The sequence below is a fragment of the Lonchura striata genome, chromosome 16 (assembly GCF_046129695.1).
Source record: "Lonchura striata isolate bLonStr1 chromosome 16, bLonStr1.mat, whole genome shotgun sequence".
Taxonomy (NCBI): Eukaryota; Metazoa; Chordata; class Aves; order Passeriformes; family Estrildidae; genus Lonchura; species Lonchura striata.
The window spans coordinates 3,553,518-3,560,447 of NC_134618.1; positions in this window are offsets into that span (position 1 = coordinate 3,553,518).

The following is a 6,930-nucleotide window of genomic DNA, read 5'->3' on the forward strand; positions in this document are numbered from 1 at the left end:
AGCAGCCCCTGGGCCTGGGCTGCCCCCAGCTGCTCCGAGAACACACGTGTTTTCCACCCCTCTAACATCCCCTTCTGTAGAACCAAGGCATTAGGAAGTGTTGGAACTCAAAATGTCTCTCAGACATTTTTAGAGGTTCCAGGCCTTGGTCAGAAGCATTTGAGACCCTGGCAGGCAGCTGGAAACAGCTGTGATTTTGAGTTTGAGCCATGGAATGAGTTACCAACTTTGGAGGTGGAACAAGCAGTCACAAAGGGTTAGATAGGATAGTAAAAGTAGTTACAAAACAGAGGGGAAAATTTTTTAGTATTGTACAGGGGGGTTTTAACACCTGTCCAGGGAGGTTTTTACTTTGTACATGGGGGTCAGAAGTTCTAAGATGGAGGAAAGTGAGCTGATCCTGTTCTTCCTCCTTCTCCTTCCTTACCTCCATGTTCTTGGTGATGTTGGCACTCACAGATTGGTTTAGAGTAGAAAATCACAATTTAATATAGGTAATAGGCATTGGGGAAAAACTGTAACCATGTAACATGTAATGTACCATATAAAAGATAGAAAATCACCATTTAATATAGGTAATAGGCATTGGGGAAAAACTGTAACCATGTAACATGTAATGTACCATATAAAAGATAGAAAATCACCGTTTAATATAGGTAATAGGCATTGGGGAAAAACTGTAACCATGTAACATGTAATGTACCATATAAAAGATAGAAAATCACCATTTAATATAGTTAATAGGCATTGGGGAAAAACTGTAACCATGTCACATGTAATGTATCATATAAAAGAGAGCAGCAGCCCGGGGCAGAGAGGGAGAAGAAGAAGACAGCAGACAGAGAGGATGTCAGGGTGTGTGTGTGCCTCTGCCTGAGCTCTGAGCAAACCACAGCAGCCCCAGAAGAAAATCTTTTAGATAACTTGCAATAAACTGCCTTGAGACAGAACAAGAGGCTGCAGAGTTTTCTTTGGAAGCTCGGGTTGGAGGAGAGACTTTTCCACCACACGAGACCCCAGAGCAAGCCCGGGGTTCTCACAAAGAAGTTGCTCTGGTTTCTGGGTCTTTCCCAGCTGTCCCAGGTGCTGGATGTTTGCCACCTTCTGGGACTGTGATGGATGAAAATGTGTTTGCAGCCTGGGCTGTGCCTGGCACTGCTCTGCTGTGCTCAGCAAAGCATCGAGTCACTCACTCAGACCTGCCAGGTGAGAGATGTGCTCTGCATTTCCCTCCTGCCAGAAGCTCTGAGAGGGCTCCAGAAAAACTGCCCCCAAATTTGCCAATGCCTCAGGATACAAAAGCTGGCTTAGAGCTGGGAAGGGGAGGCCCTGAGCCTGGAGGTTGTGTGCAGGATGCTCCAGGTGGAACTGCTGGGTGCTGGAAGCCCAGCTACCACAGGAGATGTCAGGATGTGGTTTGGGAATCATTGCCAGCCCCAGGCACGGTGCTGGGTCACACCATGCCTGGTGGAAAGCTCCTTCCCCCCTCCCTTTGGGCAAAATGAAGTGAAAAAGCAACTTGCCCAATTCTTAGCAGTTCCTTGCAGGTGTTCCTGCTGGAGCTTCCCAATCCTGCTGGAGCAGCCGGGGTTGGGGCAGCCCCCTGGGGTTGGGGCAGTGCCTGCTGCTCCTTCTGCTGTTCTCCTGGTGCTTGCAGGGATGTGCTCCTCTGCTCACACACAGCCCATGGGGGCCCAAATCACAGAATCATGGAATGGTTTGGGTGGGAAAGGACCTTAAAGCTCATCCAGTGCCACCCCTGCCATGGCAGGGACACCTTCCACTGTCCCAGGCTGCTCCAAGCTCCATCCTAACCTTCCAGGGATCCAGGGGCAGCACAGCTGCTCTGGGCACCCTGTGCCAGGGCCTTCCCACCTTGGGCTCTTTCTGGCATCAGATTTCTGCACGTTTACAAAATCTTCACAAAAATGTGGGGGTTTGGGTTATATCTAAATGTGTCAATAGACACCACGAGGTGGGCTGAAAAAACTGATGGATTTTTGTGTCTGCCAGGGCTGGTTGTGTGTGATTTTCCTTCTGATGGGAAAAGGGCTCATTAATCAGTATAAATTCCAAGCTGTGTTGTTCCTGGTAATTGCTCCTTCCACACCCACTCCTGTTCCTGCTGTTGCAGGGAAGCTCCAGGAGTAGCAGGATGGACCACACAGCTCCAGCCTCAGCAGCTTCTGTGCTCCCCACAGAACTCAGATGGTTTCAGCTTCATTTTGGGCTCCTTCTGCTGGGCACAGCCAGCTCCAGGCACAACTTGCTCAGAGGGTGCCACACAGGAATGGGCTGTTATCAAACACATTTACTGATGAGCTGCAGCAACATTACCCCAACTCCTGCTCTGCTGCCTCCCCATCCTGGGACCAGCCCAAATAGGCTTTGGATGAGCTTTTGAGGACTATTCCCTTCTCTCTTAGTTAATGAAACCCCAGGCTGGGTCCTGGGTTTGCTGGCAGTGTGATTTATTCTCTGGAGGTCAAGTCAGGAGAGATTTCTGGCTGAACATGTCGGCTCTGCTCATAAAGATGCCCAGACAATCTCATCAGGGGGATTTTTCTGATGTGACCACACATTTTCCAACAGCTTAACAACTGATGGAGGCACCCAGCCTGCAGAGAAAATCCATCTCCTGCCCAGGGAGCCCAAGATCCTCATCTCCTAACTGAGGGGGGATCAGAATTCCTCAATCCCACAAGAACTGCAGGGCCACATCTCTGGCATTGAGGTTGTAAGGTCTCCCTCCACCAGGCAGAGGCAGATGACAAAGCTGAGGCACAGGGAGCTGTCAGCCTGTTCTTTTGAGAGTTTTAAAGTTCTTCTAAAAGTTTTTTATGCCTTCTGATGTTTACATATTTCTAGTAGAACTTTCCCACACTGTTCACGTAAATAATTGTTTTGCACTCTTCTTTGAAAGTGGAGAGAATTGATGGACTGTTGGTTTAATCAGTGTAGTTGGAGAGGTGGCAATTTCACCCTCCAATCCAGTGTCACTTTTAAAATTCCATATATAGTGGAGTCAGAAAATCAAATTGCTCTTTTAGTTCTTTTCTTCCCTCTTTTGCATCTAGCAAAAGATGCTCTCTTGACTTGACCTCCATGTGGGAGTTATTTCGTGTCGCAGTGTGACAGGGAGCTGCTGGGAGTCAGGCTGGATTCATGCAGAAGGAATTGCATCCCCAGGGCTCAATTTCACAGCTGACAGCAGTTTTGCACTGGGACGAGGAGGTGCCAGGGAGGAGGTTATTCCCAGGTTAGGGGTGGCCCTGCTGTCACTCCTCAGTGTCACTGTCGAGGCAGGATGGGAATGAAGAGACTCACTCAGAAGGCTGCTGAGAGTAAAAATTCTGATTTATTCAAAATGCACTGCTCTTTTATACGGAGCTCTGCAAAGACTAAATTTATTGGTTTTGAAGTAAAAACAACCCACTATTGGTGCAGAGTGCTTGACGCACAGTGATAGAACTTAACTACAAACAATGTGAAAAACAAGAGAGATAAAGAATTATTTACATTCTTTCTCAGCATTTTCCCAGGCTTTTTGCCTGGCTAGAAACTCTCCATTTCTTTCTTTGCCTGAATCTGAGTCCCACACCTCTCTCCCTGTCACTGTGCCCAGCTGCCCTGCCTGGGGCTGCTGCCAGGAGATGAAGCTGGATTCAGGGATGCCTCTGCCTTTGCTGGGAGCTGGGGTTCCCAGCAGTGCCATCCCCTCCCTGGGCACTGACCCCACTGCCTGCAGGTCCTGCTTTGCCCCATCTGCCACCCCACTGACCCCCCATCCCCTGCCCAAAGCCCCTCCAGCACTCCCCTCCCAGCCCTTCCCTGTCACAATCCCATTTTCAGACTTTTGAACACAAACCAGCTCCTCTCACCTTTGAGCTGAGCAACATTTAATTCTGCTGCTGAGGCCACAGGTTTCTGCCAGCAGGGGAACATAAAATTCCCAGACTGGCCCAGCCCAAGGTCTGTTCATCCAAGATTCCTGAGAGCCCCCTCAAAAACAGGGGAAAACCAGGCAAAGGCAGCACCTCCACAGGGAAGGAGTATTTGGGATAATCCTGGAACAGCTCTCATTTCCACCCATTTGTGTCCCTAGTTTTAATGGCAGTGTCCAAATGCTGACTACACTAAATTATTGTGGATATAAACCACTTAACTTTGGGGGGAAATCCTCTGGACTTCTACTCACATTTAGACATTTTAATGCAGTGGATGCTGCCCTTGGGGACATGGGTTAGTGGTGGCCTTGGCAGTGCTGGGGAATGGTTGGACCCTGGGGGGCTTTTCCAACTTTAATGATTCTGTGGCTGCAATCAGTTAAATAAGGAGGCTGTGCCAAGTCTGGAGCCCGGGGAAGAGGCCCAGGAGGGTTCATTTCACCCTTTTGCTGAGCAGGGTTGTGTTTCCTCATGCATGGGCAGCATTTTTCTGGGTGCTCCTTATCAAAAAGTGTAAAATTGGGTGACTGTGCCAGCAACCTCCCAAACCTGTCCTTCTTTGTCCTTGTCACCCTGGCTGCTTGCTCTCGGTGCCTTTCCCTCCAGGTAGTCCAAAAACCAAAATGTTGGTGGAAAACCCACCAAAGCACCTTGTGATCATTATGGGTCTCTTCCAAGTCGGGATATTTGATGAGAAAACAAGGATTTTGGGATCCCCTGTGCCTTGTGGTGAGGATGAGCTGCACTTGCAGCTCCCAGGCTCACTGGGAGGGCTGGGCTGGCTTTAAATCAAGCTGTGCTGTTGCATCTGAAATCAGACCCCCAGGAATTAGGCAGACTTTGAGAAATCAGCACTTGGGTGCTGGCTTTGAGTGGGTCAAATGGCACTTTGCTTTGGAGGGTGCTAATGGAGGGTGGGTGTATAATTTTGTTGTAGTTTAATTTTGGTTTTCACCGAATGCAAAAAGCCAATCTCCTCTCCTGACCTGTCAGACACAGACAGAGATGGATCTGGAAATCTCCTTGCTCGGGGGTGTTTTTCCATCCTAAGTAGCTTCTCCTGCTCATCTGCTGAGCCACCAAAGGGCAGGTGTTGATTTATTACCCCTTGTGTTTGATCCATGGGCTTCAGCTTATCCTGGGCACCCAGCTCTCCTCTAATGCCAGCCCATTAACAGGAGGAGCTGCTCTGCACTGTAATTACAGGGAATGTGACATTCCTGCATATTCCCCTTCCCCAGAGCTTTCCCTTTCCCCAGGCTCCTCATCACAAAGAGCAGTTTGTTTCCCACAGGGTTTCCTGGCCATTTTCCCTCCTCCTGGGAGGGGTTCTTTTCCCTTCCACACCTCTGGAGGGACGAGGTTAATGTTAAATAAAGTGGGAAGGAAGGAGTTTGTTCATGAAACTCTTCAAAGGCCAAGAGGTCTGCAAGCTGAGCCAGCCTCCAGCAGCAAACAGAAACATCAGAGTCAGTGGATAAGGCAGCAGCCCAGGCATGAAAACAGAATTTAGGTGAAAATTAATGTCCCAGATGGGAAATAAAAGAGGCTCTGATTGGAAGAGCAAAAATTGGTGCCCAACTTGGAAGCAAAAGGCAACAGTGGATGCAAAAAGCTGAGCATGAAGGATCTGTACAATTCCATGAACCAGCCAAATGAAACCCTCATCACTTCCTACCCCACCTGATTTTTTTTTTTTTTTTTTTGCACCAGCCCTTCTCTGAGCAAACAGTCTGGCAGATTCTCTTCCCAGTCAGTCAAGCAATTTGTAAAGCTAAAACCTTGTCTAACAGGTAGGCTGGGAAACAACCCAGCAGAAATGGGTTGTATTTTCTGCACCATCATGACCACACTCATTTAATTATTTTTTTCTGCAGCGGGTGAAAGGTGACTAAGAGTATATTGAAGTGTACAGCAGCTTCACAGGAGGGTTTTCCTGGGATGCAAAAGAAGCCTGAACACTTTTTACCCATTATTCCCCCAACAGGGCAGGCACAGATGAGTGCTTTCTGATTTTTGTGCTTGAAGCATCTGAAGAATGTCTGTTCATTTGAATTTATTTTTTAATTTGTAATTTAAAAAACATTTGAGAAATGAGGTCAAAAATCACTTGTGTGCTTCTTGATCATGGTTTCAACATCCAGTTTATGCCCAGCCCAGACAAAAGCAGAGGGGCATCAGCCCTTGGTGTTTATGACCCTGGGGAAAGCCAGTGCTGTAAAATAACAGCCTGACCCTTGGTGAGTGTGGTCCAGGCAAGCCTGATCCCAAGTAACTGCTTGGCCCATGGGAATCTCATGGCCAGCAACTCCTCACAAAGCCTTATTACTTGTTACTAGAGGGGAAAAATTATTTGGGTCCATCTGCCAGGTAGGGTAATACGAAGATGTGAAGATTTGACTTAGAAATAGGTGATAGATGTGTGCCAAGATCTGTTAAAAAAGAACCCTCCAAAACCTCTGGGGAAAGAATGGTAGAACATGAAGAATAAATATATATATATATTGGAAAAAAAAAAAATCCAAAGCAAAAAAAACCCCAAAACCATAAAACAAACAAACAAACAAACCCCAAAACAAGCCACAAGAAACACCCCCTCAAAAAAGCCAAAAGAAAAAAAAAAACCTCAAATAGAAACACCCTGTTGTGCGTGTTGTGTGAGTTTATTTGTTAAATATTCTGCCATTTTATGGTAGTTCCAGTGTCCGCCCGGAGTTATTCCAGGTTTTTCCCTGTGTTATACCCACCTACCCAACTGTCCCTCAAGAATTCCCTCCCTACCTTCCCAATTCTTCCCTGCCCATCAAGGCAGCCCAGCCCTTCTCCCTGTCCATCAGCCCGAACCTGACCCTTTGTTCTAGAAAGTTCCTCACCCTCAGCCCAATGCTCAGGCAGACCCTCTCTCCTCCCCTGGCCACCAAAACCTGCACCAAAATCGCCAGCTTTCTTTCCTTTCCAAGAAAGTTTCCACTTTTGTACTGAT